At 36.8% G+C, this 27566-nt stretch overlaps 1 long non-coding RNA gene across 2 annotated transcripts in view; it reads right to left on the bottom strand.

Annotated features, from left to right (window-relative positions):
- Window positions 1–5592: 5592 nt before the first annotated feature.
- LOC128315595 (uncharacterized) overlaps window positions 5593–27566 on the bottom strand; it is a 28947-nt gene continuing 6973 nt past the window's right edge. The window contains exons 1-3 of one of the 2 annotated variants that reach the window (XR_008298518.1): window positions 12178–12377; window positions 6791–6931; window positions 5593–6286 (exon numbers count right to left, since the gene is read on the bottom strand). This is a non-coding gene — a long non-coding RNA (uncharacterized LOC128315595). Of the gene's footprint in view, window positions 6287–6790; window positions 6932–12177; window positions 12378–27566 lie in introns of those variants that run through there. The other variant, XR_008298519.1, reaches the window with a different exon arrangement.

Raw genomic sequence — 27566 nt, 5'->3', positions numbered from 1 at the left:
TTCTATCCCTACTTTCTTGAAGGTTTTTATCAAGGAAGGATGCTGTATTTTCTCAAATGCTTTCTCTGTATCTATATCCTACTTGGTCATGGTGAATAATGTTTTTAATGTATTGTTGGATCCGGTTGGCTAATATCTTCTTGAGGATTTTTGCACCCATGTTCATCAGGGAAATTGGTCTATAGTTCTCCTTTTTAGTGGGGTCCCTGTCTGGTTTTGGAATCAAGGTAATGCTGACTTCATAGAAAGAGTTAGGAAGTTTTCCTTCCATTTATATTTTCTGGAACAACTTCAAGAGAATAGGTGTTAGCTCTTCCTTAAATGTTTGGTAGAATTCCCCTGAAAGCCATCTGGCCCTGGACTCTTGTTTTTTTGGCAGATTTTTGATTACTAATTTGATTTCCTTACTGGTTATGGGTCTGTTCAAATTTTCTATTTCTTCCTGTTTCAGTTTTGGTAGTGTATATGTTTCTAGGAATTTGTCCATTTCTTCCATATTTCCCATTTTATTTGCATATAATTGCTGATAATATTCTCTTATTGTTGTTTTTATTTCTGCTGTGTTTTTTGTGATCTCTCCTCTTTCATTCTTGATTTTATTTGGGTCCTTTCCTTTTTCTTCTTGATCAAACTGGCTGGTGGTTTATCAATTTTGTTAATTCTTTCAAAGAACCAGCTTCTGGTTTCATTGATCTGTTCTACTGGTTTTTTTTGGTTTTGATAGCACTAATTACTACTCTAATCTTTATTTTTTCTTGTATTCTGCTGGTTTGGGGTTTTATTTGCTGTTCTTTTTCCAGCTCCTTAAGGCATAAGGTTAGGTTGTGCATCTGAGATCTTTCTTCCTTCTTTAGGAAGGCCTGGAATGCTATATAATTTCCTCTTATGACCACCTTTGCTCTGTCCCGAGGTTTTGGGTTGTGGTGCTATCATTTTCATTGACTTCCGTATACTTTTTAATTTCCTCTTTAACTGCTTGGTTAGCCCATCCATTCTTTAGTAGGATGTTCTTCAGTCTACAAGTATTTGTTACCTTTCCACATTTTTTCCTGTGGTTGATTTCAAGTTTCGTAGTGTTGTGGTCTGAAAATATGCACGGTATGATCTCGATCTTTTTGTACTTACTTAGGGCTGATTTGTGTCCCAGTATGTGGTCTATTCTGGAGAACGTTCCATGTGCACTGGTGAAGAATGTATATTCTGCTGCTTTAAGATGAAATATTCTGAATATATAAGTTAAGCCCATCTGGTCCAGTGTGTCATTCAAAGCCATTGTTTCCTTGTTGATTTTTTGACTAGGTGATCTGTCCATTGCTGTGAGTGGGGTGTTGAAGTCTCCTACTATTATGGTATTACTATCAATGAGTTTCTTTATGTTTGTGATTAATTGTTTTATATATTTGGGTTCTCCCACATTTGGTGCATAAATGTTTAAAATTGTTAGGTTATCTTGGGGGATAGACACCTTGAATATGATATAATGCCCTTCTACATCTCTCGATACAGTCTTTATTTTAAAGTCTAGATTGTCTGATATAAGTATGGCTACTCCGGCTTTCTTTTGTTGACCATTAGCATGATAGATGGTTCTCCATCCCCTTATTTTCAATCTGTAGGTGTCTTTAGGTCTAAAGTGGGTCTCTTGTAAACAGCATATAGATGGATCTTGTTTTCTTATCCATTCTGTTACCCTATGTCTTTTGATTGGAGCATTGAGTGCAGTGACATTTAGACTGAGTACTGAAAGATATGAATTTATTGCCATTATGATGCTTGTAGAGCTGGAGTTTCTGGTGGTGTTCTCTGGTCCTTTCTAATATTTGTTGCTTTTGGTATTTATTTGTTTATTTATTTATTATTATTTTTTTTTATTTTTTCTTTTCTCCCCTCAGAGAGTCCCCCTTAAGATTTCTTGCAGGGCTGGTTTAGTAGTCACAAACTCCTTTAATTTTTTGTTTGTCTGGGAAACTTTTAATCTCTCCTTCTTTTTGAATGACAGCCTTGCTAGATAAAGAATTCTTGGCTGCATATTTTTCTGATTCAGCACATTGAATATATCCAGGCACTCCTTTCTGGCCTGCCAAATTTCTGTGGATAGGTCTGCTGCAAACCTGATCTATCTTCCCTTGTAGGGTAGCAACTTTTTTCCCATTGCTGCTTTCATGATTCTCTCCTTGCCTGAGTATTTTGTGAATTCGACTGTGATATGCCTTGTTGATCGTCATTTTTTGTTGTTAATGGGGGTCCTCTATGCTTCCTGGGTATTGATGTCTGTGTCTTTCCCCAGGTTAGGAAAGTTATCTGCTATGATTTGTTCACATAACCCTTCTACCCCAATTTCGCTCTCTTCCTCCTCTGGGACCCCTATGATTCTGATATTGTTCCTTTTTAATGAGTCACTGATTTTTCTAATTCTTAAATCGTGTTCTTTTGCCTTAATCTCCCTCTTTTTTTCTGCTTAATTATTCTCTGTAAGTTTGTCCTCTGTATCGCTAATTCTCTGTTCTGCCTCATCCATTCTTGCCGCTGTGGCTTCTATCCACGATTGCAGGTCAGTGATAGTATTTTTAATTTCATTCTCGTTATTTTTTACTTCTTTTATCTCTGCAGAAAGGGATTCCAATCTATTTTAAACTCCAGCTAGTATTCTTATTATTGTGATTCTAAATTCTGGTTCAGACATCTTGCTTGTATCTGTGTTGGTTAAATCCCTGGCTGTTGTTTCTTTGTGCTCTTTCTTTTGGGGTGAATTCCTTCGTTTTGTCATTTTGAAGGGAGAAAAGGAATTAATGAGGTAGAAAAATTGAAATTAAAAAAACTAAAATTAAAAAAAAATTAAAATTAAAAAATTACCCCCCCCCCCAATCGAATAAATGATGCTAGATCATAGGTGTATTTTGGTTTGGGTGTTGAAAGTGGTTTGATAGATTAGGGAAAATAAGGGGGTGGGAAGAAATCATTTGAGAATTTGAAATAATGAATACACTAATGTAGACTAAAATGAGATGGTGGGAGTAAAATAGCATTTGAAAAAATTTAGACAAATGTAAAGAATAGAATGAAAAAATAAAGAAAAATATTTTTAATAAAAATTAAAAATAAAAATGAATTTTTTCTTTTTCTCTATTCAAGAAAAAGAAATGCAAAAGAGAAAAAAGAGAAAAAAAGGAAATGGTTTGAAAATTATAAAAGTGAAAACACTGTAACAGACTAAAATAGAATTTGAAAAGTTTTACATAAAAGCAAAAAGTATAGTAAACAAATTAAATAAAAATATTTTTAATAGATGTTGGAAGTAAAAGTGATTTTTTTCTCTTTCTGCATTCAAGAAAAAGAAATGAAACGAAAAAGAGAAAAAAGAAAAAGTAAAAGCATATCATTTGAAAATTTGAAAAAGTGAATACACTGAAGTAGACTAAAATAAAATAATGGAAGTAAAATAGAACTTGAAAAAATTAACACAAATTAAGAAATATAGTAAAAAATTAAAGAAAAATATTTTAAATAAAAATTGAAAATAAAAATGAAGTTTTTGTCTTTATTCAAGAAAAAGAAAAGAAGTGAAAATGAAAAAAAATTGAATAGATGGACCTGCTAAAAGATTGAAATAGGACTGAAATTGCTTCATTTTCCTGTAGAAGTTAGACTATGAAGCACTTTATAGTCCATAAACTAGGCTATGAGACTTGTGTTGTTTAAGTGTGAGGTTGGCCCAGTTGGGGGGCTCAGTGTAATAGCTCCGCTCTCCACTAGATGGCTCTGCTAGCCTACTGGGGTGTAGTGTTGTGGTGCCTGTAGATGTGTATGCGCATGCGTGGGAGAGGTGAAAATGGCGCCACCCAGCTACCCAGTCTGTTCTCCTGGATCAGCAATCGCACACCCGTCCTCTGTCTTCAGCTTTCGTCCACTCCCCACTTTTTCACTCTCCGTGACCAAACCCTAGGCAGTATCTCTTTCCCGAGTTTTATCTCAGATGTGGCTGTTTTCCTCAGCCCCTTACTTCTTTTTTTTTTTTAATTTTTTTTAATGTTTATTTATTTTGGGTAGAGAGACAGAGTGTGTGCATGGGCAGGGCAGAGAGAGAAGGAGACACAGAATCTGAAGCAGGCTCCAGGCTCTGAGCTGTCAGCACAGAGCCCAACAAGGGGTTTGAACTCACAAACTGTGAGATCATGACCTGAGCCGAAGGCGGATGCCTAACCGACTGAGCCACCCAGTGCTCTGCACCCCCCTCCCCCGGCTCAGCTCCTTACTTCTGAAGGACTGAGGCTTTGACCCATTCCGCCCTTCTGTGGGAGGGTCTCACTGAGAAATGGCCAAATGTTGGGTGCACCCAGGAACACTTGCTGGACCCTGCTGCTGCTGGAGCTCCGAGACTGCGGCCAGGTGCCAGCCCGCTCCAGAAAAAGCTCGTGAGATAGTGTAGCAGCAGCATTTCAGGGATTATGGAAAATCACAACACACATCTGGCACGAGGCTTCACCCTTAAGAACTTTGTTCCAGCACCAGCGAATGTGGCCGTTTTTTGTGGTCTTCTGGCACCATGTGGCTTCAACAGTCTCTACCAAATGTCCTTCCAGCAGTGGAACTACTTTTCCCCGTGTGGCCCAAGAACCTCCTGGACCCCACTCTGCTCCTGGGGATTTGCCCTTCCCACCAGAGCACCACCAGGTATAGAGCTGCTGAGTTGCAGACTTTGTGCTCCCCTTGTTTACAGTCTTAATGGTATTTAAACCCTCTCCTTTCTCCTTTCTTCTTTCTACCTTTTTAGTTTAGTCCCTGCAGCTGTTTCTAACTTCCCACTTTCTCTCCAGGTGCTTTTGGGGAGGGGTGCTTTTCCCATATTTTCCCTATCCCCCTAGTCTCCGTCCTCTCTCCACTCGCTAAAGCACCTCCCTTCCTGTGCCTTCTCACTCCCCAAGTTCATCTCTCTGCACTGCATACCTGCTGAATTCTGTGGTTTAGGTTGTACAGATTGTTGTGTTAATCCTCCAATCAGTTTTCTAGGTGTGTAGGATGGTTTAATGTTAGTCTGGCTGTATTTCATGGATGGGAGACACACAAAAAACTTCCATGCTCTTCTGCCATCTTGGCTTCTCCCAACCCCTTGACACAACACTTTAAGTGTCTACTGAAAATATATTTGTTTCTTCTGATATGGTGGATTCACATCTTGATTCAATATTCTTTTTTTTTTTAATTTTTTTTCAACGTTTATTTATTTTTGGGACAGAGAGAGACAGAGCATGAACGGGGGAGGGGCAGAGAGAGAGAGAGACACAGAATCGGAAACAGGCTCCAGGCTCTGAGCCATCAGCCCAGAGCCTGACGCGGGGCTCGAACCCACAGACCGCGAGATCGTGACCTGGCTGAAGTCGGACGCTTAACCGACTGTGCCACCCAGGCGCCCCTTGATTCAATATTCTAATTGTATGTGAAGAGAGTTGGATTTGACTAAAGTTGTAGTTGAGGCTAAGTACTGATAGAAGGGAAAGGATTTATGCAAAGAATATCAAAATGATTGACACAAGCATCAAATCAAGGAACTGATGAGTGTTATGACTGGGAGGACTGTAAATAACTGCTACCCAGTAGGGTAGTGAGTGGGTGGTATACTTGGAAGGCGGGTGCTTTAAGGAAACAGCAAGTCGTCTTCTTCTTTTTTCTTTTTTTAAGTAGGCTCCACACTGGACATAGAACCCAGTGTGAGGCTTGAACTCATGACCCTAACATCAAGACCTGAGCTGAGATCAAGAGTCGGACACTTAACCAACTGAACCACCCAGGCACCCCAGGAAACAAGTCTTTAGGGGGAAGGAGGGCAGAGCAGTTTGTGTGTGACAATGTGGAATAAAAAGGACCCTTAGCCCAGCTCAAAAGTGGGAAGAATAAGGGATAGAAAGATCAACTCAATCTTCATTTGAGTGGATTTCAGGGAATGATGTCACAGGAGAGAGAGCCAGATTCCTGTTAGAGCAGAAAAGTGAAAGCTAATGTCTGCAGAAGTGACTGAGAATAAAGGAGCTTTTACTAATGAGTGAGCTAAGTCTTCAAATGAATTATGAAGGCGTTTCAGGGAATTAGTCCTAAAAGAAGATAGACAGAGCCAGAGAGAGATTAGAATCTGCTGAAAGTAAAAGATGTCCAGCATTTCTTGGGTCTAAAGACCAGAATGAAGAGTGTAGAGGTTCACCATGAACGAGGAGGCTGAAGGAGGTGGGTAAGGGACAGCACATCTGTCTTGTTCTGAACATGCAGCTTCCTTCTTCATTTCTGGCATGAAGGCCTTGAGGATAGCAGAGGAAAATGTAAAATAAATATGTGAATTGGAATATTTGTCACTTTGATAGGTAAAAATGTTTTTCAGTCATACGTGTATATAATTATAACATCAAAACCAAATGTATATAGTTTTCTAGTTTGCTTTTGTAACTTCCACTTTATATCATGCATATACCATTAATTATTCTTCTTACTACAATTTTTAAATGGCTGTATATGGATGTAAAGTAATTTATTTAACCATCTCCTTATTGTTGGAGAGTGAGGTTGTTTCCATAAATATAGAATATATAAATTTCACCCAAGCAATATGTCACCTAAAATACATTTAGAAATGGAGTTATGAACACTGGGGAAGGTGCCAGTATTTACTGTCAAATTTAAATAAGTATGTTAGATTTAAGGCTCTTTAGAGGCAAAAAAATTGAAATGAGATCTATAGAAGTCAAACTCAGAGTGGTTAGAGGTTAGTCAGTTCCCTGAATTTTTTTTATGGAACCAAATTTACCTTTAGATCCAAGGATGTTCATTCTAGAGAAAATGAATTTCAAATTTCTCAAAGATAAGTCAGGGTCATAGTCAGAGGAGACACTGTGAATCAGCAACATTTGGAGTTCAGAGATCCTGGCCACATAAGTTTTGTGTGAGTCTGTGGAATGAACAGAAATTATATATGAAGGATGCTGTTGCCTTATATTCCCCTATCCTATCTGAGGGTCACAGGGTTTTACTGTGAGCCAGGTCATTGGGCCTAGAAAGGAATACATCACTGATGGATTTTGCAAAGGGTTAACTCTTAAGGATACTAAGATACAATTTAATACTTTGGAAAAAAATCAGTAGTGTGAATGTTATTAATCTTTTTATGAAAGTCTGTCTTCAAGCCTTAACCCCCTGATCTTTACTCTAGGCTGCTTATGGTCAGAAATATTTATCTGTGCATTAATATGATTGGATTTGGTGAGATTTAGTGAACCTCAGTTTTCTAAATTGGATATGGGTTAGACTTGGACACTCTTTCGGTGGGGGTTTAATTTCTGAAAGTGCAGGCAATATCTTCACAAGTTACGAATAAGCCATTGGTTATCAACTAGGGATGATTTTGTCCCTCTCCCCACCAAGGAACATTTGGCAATGTAGGACAGGAAAGCTGATAAACATCTTATGACACACAGGATGGTCCCCACAACAAGGAATTCTTCAGCCCAAAATATCAATAATACTGATGTTGAGAAACCATGATACATGCAGGCCTGTGTAACAGTTAGTGTTTTAGCACGTTCTAATGTCATTTTACGTCATGACATATTTTAGATAATCTTAAATATTCTCAATAGGTATTGGAATATCATGGTCTTCCTCAAGGACTTTTTGAACATTATTAATATATATTGAGCTTATATGTAATAGTTTCTTTACACTCTGTCATAATCGATATGTGAAATGTAGGAGGTGAGTTTGACTCTCTTGAACATCCCATTTATACAACACATTTCCCTGCTTCCATAATTTGTTCCACAGATTGAGAGAAGAAAGGAGTTCTTCCCCTATTATTTCTAAATCTTAGACTTTTCTTTTCTTTCTTGAAACAGCAGCCGTGTACACCAGCAGAGGTTTCTGTGTGACTCAAAGAACAGCAAATTCACAGTTGGAAGCAAATGCTTTACTTGGGGAAGTCTTTCCTAATAAATTTTGCCACATTCTTGACAGGGCAGAAAACACTTAAAGTAGCAGGAACAGCTTGCTTCTGGCTGGTGAGGGAGGAGGAGAGCATAAGTTAATACTACTTCTTAAATTAAAAAAAATTTTTTAATGTTTATTTTTGGGAGAGACAGAGTGTGAGTGGGGGAGGGGCAGAGAGCAAGAGAGACAGAATCCGGAGGAGGTTCTAGGATCTGAGCAAGCTGTCAGCACAGAGCCTGACATAGGGCTCGAATCCACAAACCAGAAACCACAAACCACAAATCACGAGATCATGACCTGAGCCAAAGTCGGACCCTTAACCAACTGAGCCACTCAGGCGCCCCAAATTAATAATACTTCTTAATCCCAACTCTTACCTCTTCTTGTTTTCATTCTGTCTTCCACATATTGGGGCTTATAATGCCCAGTTTAGCTGGAAATTAATGACAAGTCTTGGTCGGAAACTATCAGCATAAAATTCGACCTCTTTACCAACAAAGCTTTTCATTATCTAGTCTCCACTTGCTTCTCTTACTTCTCATCTGTGCTGGGCTCCAAGCACAATCCCTAAAATAGTGATTTCCTAACTTGTGTGGGCATTAAAATAAAAATGGAAGAATTAGGTGAAGATCACTCACCTAATTCCAACATGGGTTTGGAGGGATTGGGGTTTCCCCATACAACCAAGCAATTCTCAGACATCAGCTGGGTGTCCTACCATTCAGCTCAGTTTCCACAGTATCTTCCCAGAGATAGCATCAAATTTCACAGGCTAAGAGTTCACCCTACAAGCCTACTTTTCAATTCAAATGCCAACCCAATCCCAGGTTGTTACCTGTACTTATGACAGACTGGCTATAAATTGGAGGTTCACATGACCTCCTTCTTGGGATTGATAAATTTGCTAGAGAAACTCACAGAACTTGGGAGACTCATTTATTCACTAGATTACCTGCTTATCACAAAGAATAATAAAGGACATGAATCAATAGCCAGATGATGAGATACATAAAGCAGGGTCCTGAGCAAAGGACTTTCTGTCCTTAAGTTTGAAGCACAGATTGGTGGCACATGGAAGCATTCTGTTTCCCCAGCTCTCTGAACCTCATCCTTTAAGTTTTTATGAAGACTTTATTACATAGGCATGATTGATTAAATCATTGATCATTGGTGATTGGTTCAACCTCTAGCCCTTCTCCCCTCCAGGGAAGTCAGGGGGTGGACTGGAAGTTCCAACCCTCTGTTTTTTGTTGGTTCCCTTGAAACCAGCCTCCACCCTTAGGTACTTTCCAGAGTCACTTCAATAGCATAAATCCATGCCCTGTTTCTGAGTTGCCCTTTCTAATGTTCTATAAAACTCACTCTTGCCCAAAATACCTACGGAAGAATGCTTCCCTTTTTATGAGGCACTGTACTCCTCCAATTCATGGATTGTTTTGCCTTGAATAAAGGACATCAAACTCATTACTAAATTATTTTAGTTTGTAATTTGACAGATTAACTACATTTAAGATATACTTTATATATTGTAAGGACAATATAAATTAGAAAAAAAAAGGCTTATTTATCCCTGTTGAAAATGGAGGGAAGAAATTTCCCTCCCCTCCTTTTTCATAGAATATTTACCTTAGAAAACTTGTAAGTACTTTCTCTTCTCTTTGAGGTGTATGTAAAGTTTTTAAGACTAAAAAGTCCTTTTGTTAGCTTTATGACCCAAAAAATGCTTTTCTCAAGAATGTGGAGCCATCTCTGAATGTAAACCTCAAAAGAGGGCATCCCTATCTTCCAGTTTCTCTGGGAGGGTAGGAGTCTACAGTGGTGGGTGCATGTTCCAAGACACAAAATTACTTTATGTCATGGAGATAAAGAGTCTGTTTTTTCAACTTGAGTCACTCTAATTAACAGGTAAAGTAAAAATTATTTGTGACAAATTGAGTTATCAAGTCTTCTTACTGGAGGACTAGTTAGTTATCATTTATCATGAAAACCGGGTTTATTTTTTTCAGCTGTGTAAGAGGATGAGACTTCTTTTTGTCCGTGCAGTCTGTGATGTGCATCACATCTGGGTTTACTTCTTATTCAATAATAAAACTGGTTATCATTCTCCACTACCTTCCTGAACAGGATTTCCAGGTTGGGAGATTTGGTTTTTAATTATATTTCCCCAACAATATTTTCGTTTAATGTGCACGTGTTCTACAATGAACTATGTATTTAAATGTGAAGTAAAAATTTCCTTAGAATATTTTTGCTCTATACCAAGAGCAGCACCCTCCCCCCACTTTTTAACTAAAGATACCAAGAGAAAGGAAGCGTAGTGGGCCAGGAAGGGAAGAATAGCGGAAGAGGTATGGATATCAAATATTTTTTTAATGCATTTTGTTGAGTACCAAGTATGTGTAGTATATTGTGTGGAAATGTAACACAATGGTTTTACAATGGTAACAAGTCATGGTTCCCATCTGAAAGGATTGCTTAGTCTAATTGAAGACATGGGCATGTTCTCTGGTAATACAGAGACACTAAGGAAGGTAGTGGAGACACTCATTTAGCATGGGCTGAAGAAGTGAGTGTTTATCAACAAGGCTCTAGATTGGAATGTCCCAAATCTTAAGGGAAAGAACATGCTTTGTTGACTGATAATTCTAAAACCAAGAGAAGAGACAGTCTTCTCCAATGATACTCTTCACTGAAATGAAGAATGGGGTGCCTGGGTGGTTCAGTCGGTTAAGCGTCCAATTTCAGCTCAGGTCATGATCTCACAGCTCATGAGTTCGAACCCCACATCGGGCTCTGTGCTGACAGCTCAGAGCCCGGATCCTGCTTCAGATTCTGTGTCTCCCTCTCTCTCTGCCCCTCCTCTGCTCGTGCTCTGTCTCTCTCTCTCTCTCTCAAAAATAAATAAACATTAAAAAAAAAAAAGAAATGAAGAGTATTTTTCTTGTGCAACAAGACTATATTATTTTAAAACCAATTGTGAATGGCTAACTTCCATATACATGGGATTAAGCTACTGAGTGTCAAACTACATTCCTACTAAAAATCCTCTATCCTAACTCAAAGTGGCTCATAGATCTAGTTTTATGAAATCATAAAACTATAAAATTTTAAGGAAAATATAGGAAAAAAGTCTTTGTGGCCTGATGTCAGGCCAAAAGTTCTCAGACATGTTAATAGCAAAGCTAGCTGTATATTTAAAAAATAACAATAATAAATTGGACTTTGGGCGTGTGTCTATGAAAAACAGAATGTAAATGCAAGCTGCAGATTGGGAGAAAATGCTTGCAAGTCACATATCTGAAAAAAGACTTGTATTAAGAATGTACAATGAACTTTCAAAGGCAACAGAAAGAAAAACAAACAACCCAACTAGAAAATGGATCAAATTTTTGCCTTAAAGTTGACTTTGTCTGATACTAGTAGAGTCACACCGGCTTTTTTTTTTTTTAATAGTATCTGCATGGTGTATTTTTTTTTTCATTTGTTTATTTTTTAGCCCTTTTCTCCTTATGTTTAAAATGCTTAATGTAAGCAACATATAGTTGGATTTTAAACAATCTATTCATTATAATATTTTCCTTTCTATTTAAGACTTATTTAATCTTTAAATTTTAAAGATATAATAAATAATCTTATAATTTATTTTTTCTTGTCCCATGTTGCTTTTTCTCCTCTTACTGATATTCTCTCAGTTTAGTTAAGATTTTTAAAACCATTACTATATTTCTTCCTCCCACATTATAGTTTGTTAGTTGTATCTCATTTCTTTTTACATTTTTAAAAATGTTTGTTTATTTTTGAGAGAGAGAGACAGAGCATGAGCAGGGGAGGGGCAGAGAGACAGGGAGACACAGAATCCAAAGCAGTCTCCAGGCTCCCAGCTGTCTCGACGTGGAGCTTGAACTCATGAACCCTGACATCATGACCTGAACTGAAGTCAGACACTTAACCGAGCCACCCAGGCATCCCTCTCTTATTGCTTATTTTACTGCTATCTAGAGCTTATGACATACAACATCCTTGACTTATTACAGTTCTTTTTAAGTTGGCATCCTACTAATTCTCAAAAAATGCAGGTAAGTGAGAACTCTTTGACTACATTCATCTTTAATTATCCTAAAATTTATTCTTTATGCATCTTAATTTTCAGAAAACATTCTTATTATTGCTTTACATAATCAGCACAAAATTAGATTTAGGCATATACTTAACCTTTACGGTACTCTTCGTAACTTTCTGCATCACCATGATTTCAACTGGAATGGATTTTCTTCTGTTGGAGAATTTCTGCCTTTATTATTATTTTTAGTGTGATTCTCCCAGTGAAATATTCTCTCAATTTCTGTTTTACTAAAACTGTGATAGTTGCCTACATTTTTTCACTCATAGTTCTTGATTTTAATGGATTACATTAATTTTAACTATATTTGAAAAGAATATTTTCAAGAGTCTCAGAATTCTAGGTTGGCAGTTATTTTCTCTTTGAACTTTATGGGTCTAGCTTCCATCATTTCTGTTAAGAAGACAGTGGTCAGTATTTTGTTTGTTTCTTTCGAGGAGATTTCTTTAAAAGATTTTAAGGTATTCTTTTTTTCTTTGGTTTTCATCAGATTTTACTGGTCTGATTTTCTATGTATTTATGTTGCATAAATTTTTTAGAACATCTTAAATCTGTGGTTTTGATGCTTTAGATTAGTTTTGGAATGTTTTAAGCTAATATAACTTCTGAAGTTTCTATTCTCTTTCTCCTTTTTCCTAGCTCTCCAATAACACCTATGTTAGAATTTTCATATGTCCCATTCATTCTTACAGTTTACTCTGTATTTTTTTCCTTTGTGCTTCCATATGGATCTTTTTTGTTACCTATCTTTTTAAAAAAATTGAAATATAATTGGCATATAACATTATATTAGTCTCAGGTGTGCAACATAATGATTCAGTATTTGTGTATATTATGAAATGATCACCACTATAAGTCTATTTAACATCTATCACCATACATAGTTGCAATTTTTTTCTTGTGATGAGAACTTTTAAGATTTATTCACATAACACCTTTTAAATGTACAATACAGTATTTATTAACTATAGTCATCCTTAGAACTTATTTTAGAACTGGAAGTTCTACCTTTTGACCACTTTCACCCATTTTGCACCACTCCCCCATCTCGCCTCTCAGCCTCTGGCAACCACCAATCTGTTCTCTGTATCCGTGAGCTCCTTTACCCATCTTTTTTTTTTTTTTTTTTTAACATATGAAATTTATTGTCAAATTGGTTTCCATACAACACCCAGTGCTCATCCCAAAAGGTGCCCTCCTCAATACCCATCACCCACCCTCTCCTCCCTCCCACCCCCCATCAACCCCCAGTCTGCTCTCAGTTTTTAACAGTCTCTTATGCTTTGGCTCTCTCCCACTCTAACCTCTTTTTTTTTTTTTTTCTTTTTTCCTCCCCCTCCCCCATGGGTTCCTGTTAAGTTTCTCAGGATCCACATAAGAGTGAAAACATATGGTATCTGTCTTTCTCTGGATGGCTTATTTCACTTAGCATCACACTCTCCAGTTCCATCCACGTTGCTACAAAAGGCCATATTTCATTTTTTCTCATTGCCACGTAGTATTCCATTGTGTATATAAACCACAATTTCTTTATCCATTCATCAGTTGATGGACATTTAGGCTCTTTCCATAATTTGGCTATTGTTGAGAGTGCTGCTATAAACATTGGGGTACAAGTGCCCCTATGCATCAGTACTCCTGTATCCCTTGGATAAATTCCTAGCAGTGCTATTGCTGGGTCATAGGGTAGGTCTATTTTTAATTTTCTGAGGAACCTCCACACTGTTTTCCAGAGCGGCTGCACCAGTTTGCATTCCCACCAACAGGGCAAGAGGGTTCCCGTTTCTCCACATCCTCTCCAGCATCTACAGTCTCCTGATTTGTTCATTTTTCCTTTACCCATCTTTTGTTTTGCTAATTCCATCTTCTAATATTTCTAATTCTCCATCAACTGATTCTTAAATTCAGGTATAGTATTTTTTAGTTCTAGGGTTTTCATTTAATTATTTTTATATAGTTTTTTTGAAATATTAACTTATATATTTTGAGAAATAGAGAGTGAGTGGGCGACGGGCAGAGAGAGAGAGAGGAAGAGAGAGAATCCCCAGCAGGCTCCACACGCAACACAGAACCTGAGGTGGGGCTTGATGTTACTAACCATGAGATCATGACCTGAACCAAAATCAAGAGTTTGACACTTAACCTGTTAAGCTACCCCGTCACCCCTTTATATAGTTTTCAGTGCTTTAATAAGATTATGCCTTATCTTGTCTAGTTTTAGATTACAGATGTTTTAAAATCCATGCCTTAAAATTCCAGTATATTAAGTCATCTATGGACCTGTTTTGTTTTGTGGGTTTTTTTCACTGATTTGGTCTTGCCTCCTGGCATATTCTCTTTTCTTTTTTCTTTTTCTTTTTCTTTTTTTGTTTTCATTGTGGTAAATATATATACCATAAAAATTGTCATTTTAAATATTTTAAGTGTACAATTCATTAATTATAAGTACAATGTTGTTCAACCATCACATTATCTATTTTCAAACATTTTTATCATACAAACAGAAATTCTGTACCCATTAAGCAAAAACTCTCCATTCCATCTATCCCTCACCCCTAGTAACCTCTAATCTATTTTCTGTGTTTATGAACTAAATAAACCATACGTTTGTATGGTTTGTCATTTTTTGTCTGACTTATTTCATTGAAATGTCACTTGTCATTTTTTGTCTGACCTATTTCACTTAGCACAATGTCAAAGTTCATCCATATTGCAGCATGTATCAGAACTTCATTCCTTTTTATGTCTGAATAATATTTCATTGTGTATACATACCACATTTCATTTATCCATTCTTTTGTGGATGGACACAAGAGTTGTTTTCTACTTTTGACTACTACAAATAATGTGACATTGAACATTCAGGTACAAATATCTGTCGAGTCTCCAGGATATACATCCAGGATTGGAATTGCTGAGTCATGTGGTAATTCTATGTTTACCTTTTTGAGGAGCACCAAATTGTTTTCCAGAATGGCTACACCATTTTACATTCCTATCAGCAATGTATGAGCGTTCCCAATTTCCCTAAATCCATGTTACCACTTGTTATTATTATTATTATTATTATTAGTTATTATAGCTGTCTGAATGCGTGTGAAGTAGTGTCTCGTTATGGGTTGTATTTTCTTTACCCTAATCACTAATGATATTAAGCATCTTTTTGTGTCCTTATGGGCTACCTGTAGATTTTCTTTGGTTAAATGTCTATTCAAGTCTTTTGCATATTTCAGTATTGGGTTATTTATTGCTAAGTTATATGAATCTTTATAAATTCCAGATGTTCAACCCACATGCCAACACTGTCATGTTTCACTGTCATGAAATTTTCCACTATGTTTTCTTGTAGGAAACTTGCAGTTTCAAGTCTTCAAATCTTTAATACATTTTGAGTTGACCTTTGTGTATGGTTTAAGATGATGGTTTAGGTTCACATAGGGGGATCCAGTTTTTCCAGCATCATTTGTTGAAAAGGCTACCCCCACAATGTATATTCTCAGTACTCTTGTCAAAAATCAGTTGACCTTGACTATATGTGGGTGAATTTATTTTTAGTCTCTCTATTCTCTTTTATTAGTCTATTTGCCTGTCTTTATGTTAGTATCAAACTTTTAATTCCTATAGTTTTATAATATGTTTCTAAAATGGGTGGTGTGAGACTTCTAACTTTGTTCTTTTTCTTCAAGACTGTTTTGGTTATTCAGAATCCTTTTTGGTTCCATATCAGTTTTAGATTTTTTTTCTATTTCTGTAAACATTGTCATTGCGGTTTTGATAGGGATTGCACTGTATCTGTAGATCACTTTGGGTAGTGTCGCTATATAAAATATGCCTGATTTGTTTATCAGCTTCACAAAAGTCAATTGAATGATGTTCCTGAATTTAACCAGTCCCATGTAGCTGAAATTTTCTAGTATTCGTATAGAAAACAGTGCTGCTATGTCTACCCAAGTTACTTCCTAAATATAAGTAAGTTTATACTTTTGATAGCATCAAATTGCCTCCCAGCTAGGTTGCCGCATTTGTAATCCTTTTGTCAATATGTGTTGGTGCCTATCTGAATACCCCTCCCCCCTTTAACACACTGTGTTGTCATTCTTTTTGACCTTTGTCAATGTTATAGTTAAAAATGTTATCTCAGAGCAAGGATGCTTCTAATAAGCTCTATTTATTTATTATATAATAAAAATTATAGCAAAAAATGACACAATGGTTGATGTATGCTAGGCATTGGTGTGTTTCCTAAGTTCTTTATAATTCTTAACTCTTAATTCTCAGGCCTACCTTTGAGGTAGGCATTGGTTTACTGTTATTTTACAGTGAGAAAACAGAGGCAAAAAGATCAGATAATCTCCCCAAGGTCCTTAGAAGTGAAGACACAAGTAAAACAGGAAATCTGACTTTAGAGTCTGTGTTCGTCATAGGGTGGCAGGAACCCAGATAATAATTCTAGGTGTAGTTTCAAGTTAAGAATTACTTTCCTTATGGTAAAAATAAGGTATATATAGCTGTTTATAGTCTTTCTTCCTTTAACAACCAGCTACAGGAAGCCATTAGAATACCCACATTGTATTAATTTTCTGTGGCTGCTGTAACAAATTTCCACAAACTGGTGTCCTAAAACAACAGAAATTTCTTCTGTCCTCATTCTGGAGACCAGAAGTATAAATCAGTGTCGGCAGGGCCATACTCCCTCTGAAGGGGAATACATTCCTTGCCACTTCCAGCTGCTTGTGGCTCCTGGCACATTTTGACTTATGGCTACATCACTCCAATGTCTGCCTTCATGGTCACATTGCTTCCTCTTCTGTATGTCTTCCCCTCTGTGCATCTCTCTCTTTCGTCCTCTGCCTCTCTCTTATAAGGTTATTTGTGATTGATTTAAGACGCAGATTATCCAGGATAAGCTCCTCCTCTTAAGATCTTTAACTTAATTACACCTTTGCAGTATAATGTATTATTCATTCTTTTTCCACTTAAGGTAACATTCACAGGCCCAGGGGATTAAGACATGTGCAAATCTTTTGAGGGAGGGGGTCATCTTTTTTTTTTAATTTATTTATTTATTTATTTTAGAGAGAGTGGGTGGAAGGGGAGAGGGAGAGGGTGAGAGAGAGAGAGAGAGAGAGGGAGAGAGAAAGAAAGGAATCCCAAGCCGGCTCCACACTCAATATGGAGCCCGATGTGGGGCCCAATCCCACAACCCTAGGGTCATGACCTGAGCTGAAATCAAGAGTTGGATGCTCAGCTGACTGAGCCACCCAGGTGCCCCATGGAAGGGGGTCATCTTTTAACCCACTAAGCACATTTTCCATTCACCTGAAATAACTTGAGCCTTTTCCTTTATTCATTCATCTATCCATTCACTCTAAAATATTCATGAAAGATTTGCAGAGTAGTAGACATTGTTCAGTGTGCCAGGGAAATAACAATGAATAGAACAGATAAGAACTCTGTCTTCATAGTGCTTACATTTTAGCTGAAGGAGCTAGACAGATAAGAAATACATGAGTAAATATATTGAGTGCCATCAGATAATAAATCCTATTGGAAAAAATAAAGAAGGGTAGAGGAAGTGGGGTGGAAAAAAGGGGTGGAGATTTTAAGTATAGTGGTTTGAGGAGGTCTCTCTGAGAAGGCTAACAAATGGCTTCTCTAAAAGACATCAGGTTTGAAAACCTACGACTTGTAAATGTTATCTTATATGGCAGAGACTTTCCCAATGTGATTAAATTAAGGATCTAGAGCAGGGGAGATTATCCTGATAGGTCCTAAATGTTATAAGAAATGTCTTTGTAGGACAGAGACAGAGAAGATTTCATATAAACAGAAGAAGGTGCAATGTGACCATGGAGGCAGAGATTTGCTTGACACAGCCATAAGCCCAGCTTCCATGAGACGCTGGAAGATATAAGGAAAGGATTCTCCCCAGAGCCTTTAAAAGGAGTATGGCCCTGTTTACACCTTGATTTTGGCCCCATGATTTTGGATTTCCCAGAACTGGGAGAGAATGAATTTCTATTGTTTTAAACTACAAGGTTTCTGGTGATTGGTTACATCAGCCACAGGAGACCACTACAGTGAGATTAGCACTCATCTCTACAGGAGGGGATGGAGCAAGCCATGCATGTATCTGGGGACTGAAAACTCCTGGCAGAGAGAAACTTCATGTCCATCAGCCTTGAGGTGGTAGCATGTCTGCCATGATTGAGGAAACATTAAGGTGGCCACTGAGGCTCAAGCACAGTAAGTGGGGAAACAACTGGGAGATTAGACCAGAGAGGTCAGAGGACTCGCGGATTTGGTGATAATGTTCATTTGCACTGCCTATGAGATGAGAAATCCCTGAAGGGTTTTAAGCACAGGGATGATAAGGTCTGTTCCTTTCTTTGAGCAGCTCTCAATTTCTACCAAAGGGAAATCAGGATCACTCTGTCTGTGGTATTGGTAATAGACTACAGGGGGCTAAAGAAGGCTAATGCTTAGGTGTAGTAGGCAGCTGATGGCTGTGAGTCTAGAGTGTATAGATCTCAGTTGGTGATAAACGCTTCTAAGTGTTATAACACTGGAAGTATGTTTTAAAACCTTTCATCATAGGAGGTAGGATGTTATATACATATTAGTTCAATTTCTTCAAGGAGCAGTTAGGTATACTTTTTACGTACAAGGGCTGGTAACATTTACTTGAAAGGCAACTACTAGTGTTTCAGCGATCATTATCTCTCATCAACACCAGAGGGAGGCTCTGCAAATGGATGTTAGAAGGGAATTTTCATGGGTGAATTTAGTAGCTTCATGATAAACGTAATGGGTATGCCTGTAAATTAAGTGTGAACTTAGTTGTATTCAACGTGTACCCATTGGTAAACTGTTTTAGACTTTCCACTTCTGCTTAAATAGGATAATAGTCAGGGAAACGTTTTACTCCTCACCTTTCAGAATGCCATTCAAGGCATAATCCTAATGTAGTCATGGGTTAGAATATTTTGGTTGGCTGTGTCAAATATTAGATTAACTGAGTCCTGCTTCTAAAATATTGTTGGGAGAGAAATGTTTTTTCTGCAAAAAATGGTTGCTTAATCTCAAAACACATGTAACTGGGAGTTCATCAAGCTGGTAGGAACAAGGTATGTGAGTGTTTTTGTGCCCATTTTTCAATAAGGATTTGACTTATAAATGGCAGTGGCAGAATTTAGTCTGTGATTTGTTTTCATCGAAAACAAGTAGTGTGATTGTAAGAGAGTAGATATCTTTCATCTTCCTTAGAAGGAACTTAGGTTCAAGAGTATTTTAATGAAGGTTTCACAGCAAAAGTTCCCATGCTGAAGATATGCAAATCACTGTGGACTGGGAGGGGGTCCCCTCTCTCAGTTTAAAAATGTAGATTCAGATGTTATTTTCTTTCTGCTTGATACCTGGATATTAGTATGTTATCTGTTATCTATCAAAGAATCACTCTGATTGGCATCTAAATAATTTCCCTAAGCATATTTTTGTACAAAATTTGAACAAAAAGTAGATCCCTTCTTACTAAAAAGTATTTTTTAGACTTTAAAGCAAAATGTGAGAGCATAGATAAGTTTTCCTCATCTTATACGTGAGGTAATAATGGTCTAGAAAAAGTGTCACAAAACGTAAACGATGTTTTGTTGGAGGAAAGATATTCCAAGGCATTTATTCCTTATACCGTATATAAAATCAATACAGAATATTGACTGCTATATTCTGACACAGCGATGAAACAATAATAATTTCAAAATCCATACATAATCATTTAAAATATTCTCAGGTCATAAAATGAATTCTAATCATTCCCCAGTCTTCTCTGCTTTACATATTTGGATTTGAAATATAGAAATGAAGTTGTGGGAGAGTGCGAAAGTGTGGATCCCCTGCATGTATTCTTACATATGTAGCATATATTCCACAAGTCATTCTTTGCTCTAGTTGGGGTGGGGGGCTCTTTCTAAATCTATGCTTTAATAATTCTAATTTACATGTCAATAATACTTTAATAATCTTAACAATAGACACAATTTATGGATTATCTATTTTGTTTATACAAATAGTTTAATCTCTAAAGTAATCTCGAGACTATGTGTTATTTTCCATAGGAGGAAACTCAGGTTAAGACAAGAGAAATAGCATGCCCAGGTCCACACAGCTAGAAAGTGGTAAAGGCAGAACTATACCCAAATTCTCTCTGAAATGTGTGTCCATTATTCTCTTCATTAAATCATAATGGTTAATTATAATAATCCCAAGATCTGGACAGAGAAGTTAGTGTTATTCATAACCCATATGTGAAGAAAATGAGATCATTTCTTAAATGGCAGAACTAGTTAATAGTAGAACTGGCCTTTAACTGAGACTCACACTTGCTGAGTGATGCTCTTTCCTTTGGACCCCTTAGTGGCTCAGTTTATGATGCATACTTTTGCTTCTCTTACCGTCTCAGAGTAGGCATCCTGTGAAATCTTCCCTTCAATTTCCACTCCTGAACACTTATGAATAAAATGACTTTTAAATCTCTGATTAGATAGGGAAATCTCTACAGTTCACTTTCTTACTCATTTTATCTTCTCAAGCTTTGCAAATTTGAGAAAATCCATTAGACAAATACATTGAGCAAAGTCACTTTAATCCACTTTCTTTAAACAAAGATTTCTATCGAACAAAGTAGAGAATTGGCTCTATCAAACTTTTATTTCACTTTATTGTGAATCCTCTAAAAATGTCCGTAATTTCCCTGAGGAAATTGGTTTACAGATGGTATATTTTTCTTTATGTAATCATGCACGATTAAGAGGATATGTGGTTTAGAGCTCTCCAATGTAAAAAGTAAACTTCATCTCACTTATACATATAAATACATGGTTTATCATAGTGTTGCTCTAAATGCTCTCTTAAGAATGAAATCGAAAACTTCAGACTAATTTCTCAAAATCACGATAAAGTCTCTTGCTTTTTGGAAATTTATATAAATTAACCTTACTTGGTTTTTAACTGATGCAGAAGAGGTAAAGCAGGGAGACGGGAGGAAGAGAAGGATAGAGAAAAGAAGGGCAAATAAAGGAGAAAGAGGAGTAGCAGCAAAAATAAATATGTGTGTGTCTATATCTACACACATATACCTACATATATGTGTAAATATATGCAATGTTTTTAACTAAGCTAATATAATACATATTATATATTTTATGTACTACATAAATATGCATGTGTAAATATAACTGTCAACATACTTTTACATCCTGTAAAACAAAGTTATCTATGATGAATGGATAAAGAAATTGTGGTTTATATACACAATGGAGTACTACGTGGCAATGAGAAAGAATGAAATATGGCCCTTTGTAGCAACATGGATGGAACTGGAGAGTGTTATGCTAAGTGAAATAAGCCATACAGAGAAAGACAGATACCATATGGTTTCACTCTTATGTGGATCCTGAGAAACTTAACAGAAACCCATGGGGGAGGGGAAGGGAAAAAAAAGAGGTTAGAGTGGAAGAGAGCCAAAGCATAAGAGACTCTTAAAAAGTGAGAACAAACTGAGGGTTGAGGGGGGGTGGGAGGGAGGGGAGGGGGGGTGATGGGTACTGAGGAGGGCACCTTTTGGGATGAGCATTGGGTGTTGTATGGAAACCATTTGACAATGAACTTCATATATTGAAAAAAAAATAAAACAAAGTTATCTGAAAGACATTTATCATTGTAGTAGGCAGAATTCTATGATGATTTCCAAGATTTCTGGCTTCTGTATAATCCCTTCTCCTTGAGTATGGGTGGAACCTCTGAATACTTGGCATGTCATAGCTGTAATTACGTTACATTATATGACAAAGGTGAAGGGATTTTGCAACTGTAATTAAAATTCCAAGTCAGTTGGTTTTGAGTTAATCAAAAAATTACCCTGTGTGGGCTTAACTTAATTGAACAAATGTCCTTAAAAGGGGGAGTGAGCCCTTCCCAAAGAGAGAGATTCTCTTGTTGGCTTTGAAGAAATAAAGCACTATGTTAGGATAGGACTAGTGAGAGGGTCAGGTGGCAAGGAACCAGGGAGGTCCCTAAAGGGCTAAGAGTAACACAAGATAGCAGGACTTCAGTCCCATAACTGCAAGGACCTGAATTCTGACAACAGTTATGTGAGTTTGGTGAGAGACTTTGAACTCCAGAAAGGAGAAGCCCACCTGACATCTAAATTGCAACCTTGTGAGACCCTTATCAAACGAGTGTGTCAAGCTGTGCCTGAACTCTTGTCCCACAGGAACTTATAAAATGTGTGTTATCTTAAGCCACTACATTTGTGATAATTTGTTACATAGCAATTAAAAAAAAGAAATGGAATGATTTAATAGAAAATAATATATGCCACATATTCTTGTAGAAATCATACAGATACTCCCTGGAATCGAGGCTGAGGTAGATGCATAACTGTAGCTCTTTCAATTATAAAACTCTGCACTATAAGAGGGAAGGCTCATAAACTCAAATGCATGCAGGATTTATGTTGTAATACACAGTGTGAAGCAGTCCTGGAATGAGACACTGCTGATACTGCAGACACACCCCCTGCCTAGTTACAGTTTTTGAGACACCTTTAGGAAAAATGAAATGACCAGAAACATTCTATGGCTGTATAAATCTGGTGGACCAGAGATTGAGACCCTGCTCTAGGATTTCCCACTGAGGAGGATGATTAATGGACAGATAATTGGCTTTGTCTTTCATGTCTGTAAAATAAAATTTAAATAAAATTTAAAACAGTTCAGTCTTTTGGTGCAGACAACTAAGAAATCCAGTATACAAACACTTAGTAATTGTCAAATGTATGGGCAATGTCTCTTTTTTATATATGCACTGGGTGTAAAAATAGCAAGAGTACGGGAGGGGCAGAGAGAGGAAGAGAATCTCAAGCAGGTTCTGTGCTGACAGCACAGTGGGGTTCAAACTCATGAACCCTGAGATCATGACCTGAGCCAAAATCAAGAGTCAGACACTTAACCAACTGAGCCAAGGAGGTGCCCCTAACATTTTTTTAAATTCATAGTTAATTGGCTGTATTTCTTTCAACAATTTAAATTTCATTTGTGAATAGTGTTGGCAAAGGATAAAATGATTGCCTTGATTGGAATCATCAAGACAATTTCCTTTGTGAAACTCAATTAGCTATGTTTTTTTCCTGTTTCCTAAATCCTTTTCATATTGTTTGGATGCCTCCTATATCAGCTGGTGTCTGTGACTTTTGTTATGCAACCAACATGTTTAATTAAGTTATTTTAATGAATTAAATTATGCTGTGGCTTTCTAACATTTTTTGCCCGAAGACTCACTGGCTTTGAAAAACATCTGATTTATCATAGAGATGTGATAACGTCAAGAGTGAAAAGGAATTTTTAAAAATGTTTTTATCAGAATTCTTTAAGAATTATTATAGAGCTTCATTTATTTACTGATATTTAGTAAGTACTAAATTAATAGGTAGATAGGAATTAAAACTAAGCACTGTATGTGGTTAATGCGTGGTTTTTTCTCTTTACTTCCGGACAATTTCTTTTTTATTTTCTTCAAGTTTTTATTTAAATTCTAGTTAGTTAACATACATGGTAAAATTGGTTTCAGGTGTAGAATTTAGTGATTCATCACTTACATATAACACCCAGTGATCATCCTAGGCAATTTCTTTTGAAGAATCTGTTTTATATATGCACTGGGTCTAAAAGCCTGCTTATGTTGATTATGCTATGATTGCTTTGAAATCACTCTTTCAGGAAGATGCTGGTACTTAAAATGCAACAGAATCACTATTTCATATTTTTTCTCATAGAGTCAGGCAATAATATTATCTATTGAACAAATAGAGTGTGTTTTTAAAATCTATGTGAATATATGATGTATGTGATTTTCCATTTCTTAGTTTTCTTCATTTTGAGAAAATGGTGCAACTACATTGGACTTATTTTCTGGTCTTTGTTGCTTTGGCAAATACATTTTAGAACCTCCCTTCTTTTTTTTATTAAAAAATTTTTTTAAGTTTATTTATTATTGAGAGATGGAGAGAGAGAGAGAGCATGAGCACAGGAGGGGCAGAGAGGGTGGGAGACATAGAACCCAAAGCAGGCTCCAGGTGCCAGCACAGACCCTGACTGGGGCTTGAATTTACAAACCGTGAAATCATGACCTGAGCTGAAGTTGGCCGTTTAACCGACTGAGCCACCCAAGTGCCCCTAGCACCTCCCTTCTTTATGAAATGCTTCCTAAATGATTATAAGGACCTTCCAAGATGTTGCATTCCTAGAGTCTTATCTTTCCTCCCATCTCTCTGTTCCAGCTATTGCCCCCAGTGATAAAGGAAGTGAGAGAAGATACCACCAAATAAAAAGAAAGGCAGAAAAAGGCAATAATAAATGTAGAAAGAAAAAACACAAGAGAATGGTAAAAAAAAAAAAAAGAACAAAACAAGAGGCTAAAGGAAGCAAAGAAAAAGTTAGAGTAACGTAGGAAAAAAAAGAAACAGCTATAGGAAATTAAAGCATGCTATTTATCCACATCTTAACATCCCAAGGATCTTACTTCTGTGTTCTGGTCTCTGCTCAACCAGATAGTGTAAATAAAACTTACTTTCCATTAATAGTATGGGTAGATATTCTTAGACATTCTAAGTTCATAATTTAGTCTGCAATTCATACCTTTAAGTTAGGTTTTGAAGAACTGGGAAGAGATAAGGAACAGAGTTCAGAGCAGTTTAGGTAATCACAAGCTTCTTTAAGGTGGATACATAGGACTTTAACAAAAGATAAATGTCATTCTTGAGCCAGAGACCCTATCATACCACACTACATCTTGAGCAGGTTAGAAGGTCATCTCATGGTTCCTTTATTCCCTGACACTAACCCTTCAGATCTTGGAAGATTCCTTAGAAGATGGCTATCAAAAATATGTGCCCTGAGTAGTAGTTCTTAAATATAGTTCATTAGAATCTTTTGGGAAACTGTTAAAAATTCAGATGCCTGGGTCCTGTCCAAGAGCACGTAAGCCTCAGAAATTTTGAGGAGGAATCCAGGGTATCGGTATTTCTTAAACTTTCCAAGTGATTCTACTGTTCACCTCAAATTGATTCTCAATCAATCAAGGACACCCCTGTCCCTATTTCTGCATTTCCTCAGTAACATCTTGCTCCTCAAAATCATTGCTTCTTTCCCCCAGAAACTATAATCTTAGAGAAAATTCCTGATCAGAACACCTATTATATGGGCCTTTATGAATATATCAAATATTTTTGAAGAATTGTTTTAAAGTGTGCTCATCAGGCAAGTTGCTCATGGTGGAAGGTGATATTGTGGAACATTTTTTGGGCAAAATAATGGTCAATGATGAATATTTCTTTGATACACTGAAAAAAGACAAGACATAAAAATGGGCCATTTATATTTTCAATTTAGTATTATAAAAATATATTAAAATTTTTTATTCTTCATCAGCAATTGATGGTTCAGTGTTTTAACCTACTCTTAGAAAAGAAGTATACCATTTCTTAGAACAGATATTTCTTACTAGCTGACTTGTTGATAATGCTTTCAACTGGATCATTTCTATTGCATACACACATGCTGTTCTTTCTCATCTTAAAACAAAATATTTCTTGACCCTACTTCATCTACTTCTATTGACTTTCTCATTTCTCTGATCCTCTCTATAGCAAAACTTCTCAAAAAATTATATATACCTACTCACTCTTGTTCTCCTTGACCTGTTTTCTCTGGAACAAACTCACCTACTCACAACCCGTTTCTTGGAAATGTCACAAATGCCTTACAGTTTCTAATACTTCTAATTTATAGAGGGTTATGTCCAATGACTCCTACTGACTGATCAACATTTAGTTTTAGATAGAGTTGATCTCTATCTCCTTGAAATATTTTCTTCACCTCGCTTCTAAGACTCAATCCATGCTTGTACTTTTCCTCATACCTCACTAATCACCCTTTTCAGTTCAGTTTTGTTTAGTTAACTATCCCTTCTCTTTTCTCCAACCTCTAAATGTTGATGTGCTTCATGGCTTAATTCCATGATCTCTTCTTTTTGCCCTTTGCTTTCACATCTTGGTGATTTTGCTCAATGTCCTGGCTTTAAAAACTATCTTCATTCTTGTGACAACCAAATTTATATCTCTCACCTAGATGTCTCCTCATTCAATCAGCAACAATTCAATTCTGTTATGTCATAGTTACAGAAAGCTCAATGTGTCCCAATTAAGCTCCATTCTCCTCTCCACTCCTGAAAGTGATTCTCCTTCAGGTTACTCCCTCCCTTTAAATGACAACTCCAGCCATTCTCCCAGTTACCCAGATCAAACACTTAGCATCCTTGACGCCTCTCTTTCTCTCACATCCCACTCCCAATCTGTCAGCAAAACATTTTCGTTTCTACATTCAAAATATATTCAGAATATGACTACTTCTTACCACCTCCATTTCTAAGATGCTGGTTCAAGCTACCATATTCTCTCAACTCAATAGCCTTCTACATGTTCCTTATTTCTGCCCTTGCTTCCTGTCTGTTCTTAGCTCAGTAACCAAAATATTTCTTGAAAACATTTCTCCTTATCATCTCACTCACAGTAAAGCCAATATGTACTAAATGGCTTGTAAGACCCTCATCTCTTATTCTCCCTATACCCTTGCTCATTGCCATACATTTCCAAAGGCTCTTTGTTCTTCTTAATTCATACCAGCCATGACCCTGCCTCAAGGCTTTGCATTTGTTATTCCCTCTGCCTTGAATGCTTTTCCTCACACATCTACCTGGTTTCAGTCCTGTTTAGTTCACCTTTCTAGTAAATTCTACCCCGGAGACCTTACTTAAAATTTCAAACTCCCTTCTCTCCTCAGCACTCCACCCCTTCCATACTTTATTTTTTGCCATAGTATTTACCATTATCCAATGTGCAGATATCTTTTTTTTATTTAAAAGTTTATTTATTTATTTTGAGAGAGGGAGACAGGCAGAGAGAGGAGAGAGAGAATCCCAAGTAGGCTCCACACTGTCAGTGCGGAGACTGATACAAGGCTTGAACTTATGAACTGTGAGATCATGACCTGAGCCAAAATTAAGAGTCAGATGCTTAGGACTGAGCCACCCAGGAGTGCCTATATGCAACTGATATCTTATGTAACTTATTTTCTATATTTCTCAATTAGAATGTAAACTCCTTAAGGATATGAATTTTATTTTGTTTTATTCATGATATATTTCTAGCACCTTGGACATTGCCTGGCACTTGTAACATGATTAATAAATCTTTGCTAATAGAATACATCACTTATATAGAACCATCTCTAGATTTCTAGCAATGGAGTTTAACTAAATCAGAGACTTTATATTGATTTTCATATAAGGATTCTTAAAGAAATGAAACGAGTAAATTCCATGGGCATAGATTTTTTTTAAACAGTCTATCTGCTGGCATTCCAGTATA

This window comes from Acinonyx jubatus, chromosome B2 (assembly GCF_027475565.1).
Source record: "Acinonyx jubatus isolate Ajub_Pintada_27869175 chromosome B2, VMU_Ajub_asm_v1.0, whole genome shotgun sequence".
Lineage (NCBI taxonomy): Eukaryota > Metazoa > Chordata > Mammalia > Carnivora > Felidae > Acinonyx > Acinonyx jubatus.
Note: the sequence above shows the minus strand (reverse complement) of the source record. Positions and strands in the feature narration are given on the sequence as shown.